The sequence below is a fragment of the Danio rerio genome, chromosome 23, assembly GCF_052040795.2.
Source record: "Danio rerio strain M-AB ecotype USA chromosome 23, GRCz13ab, whole genome shotgun sequence".
Lineage (NCBI taxonomy): Eukaryota > Metazoa > Chordata > Actinopteri > Cypriniformes > Danionidae > Danio > Danio rerio.
In genome coordinates this window covers 3,952,501-3,956,466 of record NC_141043.1, presented here as the reverse complement: position 1 = coordinate 3,956,466, position 3,966 = coordinate 3,952,501, and the positions used below count along the sequence as shown (strand labels likewise).

The 3,966-nt window shown below is 40.7% G+C and overlaps 1 long non-coding RNA gene across 7 annotated transcripts in view; it reads right to left on the bottom strand.

Annotated features, from left to right (window-relative positions):
* Positions 1-1,117: 1,117 nt before the first annotated feature.
* Positions 1,118-3,966, bottom strand: part of LOC101885830 (uncharacterized) — a 14,344-nt gene continuing 11,495 nt past the window's right edge. For 5 of the 7 annotated variants that reach the window (XR_015523089.1, XR_015523085.1, XR_015523084.1 and 2 more), the window contains one exon: positions 1,460-2,991. This is a non-coding gene — a long non-coding RNA (uncharacterized LOC101885830). Of the gene's footprint in view, positions 1,334-1,459; positions 2,992-3,966 lie in introns of those variants that run through there. The other 2 variants (XR_015523088.1, XR_015523087.1) reach the window with 1 other exon arrangement.

The window sequence follows — 3,966 nt, the reverse complement described above, 5'->3', positions numbered from 1 at the left end:
TTGGTCAGCATTAACACTTCCAAAACGCTAGCTGGCAGTGAGGTGTTTATGTGTCTGTGTCGAGTTTCTTTGCCTGTGTTTTGTTCTTTCTGAACACTTCCTGAATGTACAAGTGGCTCAAACTCGCTCATTTTGAGGCAGGAACCGGCAGATGTGCAACAACTTTAACTATGAGGTAAACACAAAACAAAACTTTCCATCCGGAGCTCCTTCGCGGGACTCCACACTTGTAAACAATCGCTCCATTGGGCTCCCGCGGCTCTCGGTCCCGCCCAGACTCATCAGCGATACCAAGCCGACCAATCACAGAGCCTGCGCTACGTGTAGATACATTTTTTGAGAGGTGCACGTCAGCGCCGCTGACGGCCACGGCGTAAGGCTATGCGTCAATGCTGTAGCATACGCATTCGCTTGACGCAGAAGTATAAATCAGCCTTTAGAGTAAGAGGTGTGCGAGTAATTGCCGTTAGTCTATCATTGAATGTGTCAGAAATATCGAAACAAAACCAACTTTTGTTGGTTTTTTCTCCTCTTGGGTTTTAGGTTTTGAAAAGGGAAAAAATTCCACCACCCTGTTTAAAATTTTAGGATATTGGGTATCAGATTTGCGCAATCCATATGCACAACACTTTGGCCTGTTTCCCTTGCTCGAAAGCTTGTCAGAATCTTGCGCAAAGCTACGGTTGCTGAGTTTCTTGGGTGTGGCTTAGCGAAGGGTCAATTAGGAATTGCTCCGTTTCTTCTTCTTCTTCAGAATAAATCACAATTTTGAGGGTCTAAACATGCCCGAAAACTCATGAAACTTTGCACACGCCCCAGAAGTGACAAAAATTTACATTTGTTATATGTATTGGAAGTGAGTGTGGCAAAATGACTTGACAGCGTCAACTATGCACATCAGACGGACTAGCCCCAGAGCTATGTTTCACGCACACACACGAAAATTGGCACACACATCAAATGTGCCAATTCCTACAAAAAAAAAGTCTCTTGGAGCGAAATCTCAAACCCAACAGGAAGTCAGATATTTTCAACTTCCTCCACCGAAAAAATTAAAAAGCAGAAGCAGTTTTTAATACACTGTAATGACATCAGCAAATCCAAATCACACACAGGCTCGAGAAGAAATAATAACATTTATTGTTTATTGTAAACATCAATCAATCTGTTAATCATTGAGTCATTTTGTATATGTGTAGGTTACAGATTTGTATTCGATAAAAGTCATTAATTAAACATGTCAGATCTAATCAAATCAATCTGGAAATGAAACTGACATAAAACACGGAAACCTGACTTATTTTATATGTGTGTTTACACAAAGAGAAAGTGACTTACATTTACATTTAGTCATTTAGCAGACGCTTTTATCCAAAGCGACTTACAAATGAGGACAAGGAAGCAATTTACACAACCAAGAGCAACAATGAATAAGTGCTACAGGCAAGTTTCAGGTCTGTAAAGTCTAAGAAGGGAAGTATTAGTAGTATTAGTTTTTTTTTTTTTTTTTGTACAGTTAGTGTGATATTCAGAGAGGCAATTGCAGATTAGGAAGTGAAGTGGAGACTAAATAGTTGGGTTTTTAGTAGTTTCTTGAAAGTAGCGAGTGACTCTGCTGTTCTGATGCAGTTAGGGAGTTCATTCCACCAACTGGGCAGATTGAGCGTGAGCGAAAGTGATTTCTTCCCTCTTTGGGATGGAACCACGAGGCGACGTTCATTCACAGAACGCAAGTTTCTGGAGGGCACATAGATCTGCAGACTTATGAGGACATTGTACATATCCCGTTTTTTTAAAATGATTCTAAATCAGAGCTTAAGTATCTTTTTGATGTTGTTTTTTTTCTTTTCAGAAAGTAGACATGCACAGAGATTCCAATGAGAGTTGGGTTAAGGGATTGGGTAAGGTGTAAGGCAATAGAAAGCACCGTTTGAACAGTATAAGGAGATCAAACAATAATAATCAAGCTGTCAAGCCATTTGAAATTAAATTGACTACAAATAATGTTATGATACTACATTTTTTTTTCCTTTTCTTAAATGTTCCAAATTACTCCTGCCAGATTTCGAATTCAGAGTGCTCAGAGTTGAGCTCTATGGGTGTCTGTTTTGTCTGAGCACTGAGATTCTGTCTGCAGACCAGCACACACAGCAGAGGCTCGGAAATCACTGTAAAGCTTACCAAACATAACGCCACTGTCATCCAAGAATCTGATATGTGATAGTGGAGCTTCACAATGAGGAGCACCACACTTGGTAAATAGAGCACAAGTAATGTAACCAAAGATACAGCAAACACCGCTGCACCTGGTCTGGAGTAAGTGTAGGTGAGCGGGGCTTTGTAGATGATTATACCTGTGGCAACCAATGAACATGCAGGTAGCAGAAATGAGCCAAATGTGAGATACAGATACACTTCACCAGATGAATGGCCTAAAACTATTCCAAAAAAAAATATGACAGGAATAAGAAGTATGATGATGGAGATCATGATGTAGCAAGGCCATGAGCACATGCGAGCAGAAATCCTTGGATATTTCACAGTCAGAGCCGCCTCCAGAGCCACAAGCGCCTGCATGTGAAGGCCAGTGGTCTTCACACAAGCAGATACAATCGTTATCAAGTGGGGGTGAAAAGAATGAACAAAAGACAGTAGTTGTGACACTATGTATGGATAGAGGAGCAGTTGCAGCAGGTCATTTAGGAGGAGGAGGATGATGAAGGCTGAGATCCGACCACTTGCTTTTCTCTGAAGGTGCACAGAATAAAAAGCCCAAATCAGACACGGCAGCCCCGCACACACAGCCACGATGCCGAAGATGGAGAGGAGGATTTCATTGAAATACGTATAATGATAAGTATCATAAGGGGGATCAAAATCAGGATATGGATAATAATAATGACCACATCCAGAATTATAATCCCAATATGTAGTTGGGGAGATGTTGAAGAAATCAGTGCTGTTCATGTTCTGCTTTTATTTCTGCACTTCCTGAAAGACATAAAAACAACTATAATCATTATAACAAAGTGTTTAAACATGACACGCTCTACTATTACTAAAGCTAATTTTTCATATTTGTGGGCTGACTTTTGATAGATATTAACGAGCAACAGCAATTAATTAATCTGCGACAAGATCAGTCATAAAGCAAGCTCAGGCTATTACTCTGCAGCAGCAATCAACATGTACAATCAGGGCTTGACATTAACACCTGCTAACATGCCAAACGCAGGTAGATTTCAGCTTCACCCACAGCCTCTCCCACTAGCCACTTTGGCTGGACAAAACTAATTTTTCAATTGTAGCTTTCTTAAAGGGTCACGAAACACCAAAACATTTTTTGAGCTGCTGACAGTCGTATATGTGTCCCACGCTGCTATAAACACTATTAGGACACATATAATACACAATAAAGTGAAAATCGGTTGTTTTTGCGTTATTTCGGTCAAATTCGTTCTTCCGGTTTGAAACGATTTTTGAAGCTGCGTCACGTCAATTAGATTCTTGTGTGTATTCTAGTGTGTAGACTGGCTGTCTGTATTTGAGAGCACTTTGTGACGTCTCTGAATGTGCAGCATTAATTCATGAGAAAGGCTTGGTTCCAACCAATCAGCGCGCTCTATTGTGTATTAGGTGCAACTTCATTAATATGCATGACAGCTTTGTTTATATCTGTACAGTGTTCAGACAGAAGAGAGATGCCATGTTCTGTTGCCAAAACAACCCTTGTAGCAACGAATTCTGGCTCAGATTTGGCATGAAGCTGGCACAGCAGGCATTCATCCGGCACTGGCATACAGCATGTGGACCAAATATGGCCCGGGTTTGAGACCATTTAAGGCGGCACCCAAGATTTGGGCCAGATGTAAAATTTAGTATTTGGCCCAGATTTGAAAAATTGATATGTGGGCCTGGTGAGTTTGGCCAGTCTTGACTAACATTTAAAATACATTGAAATATTTT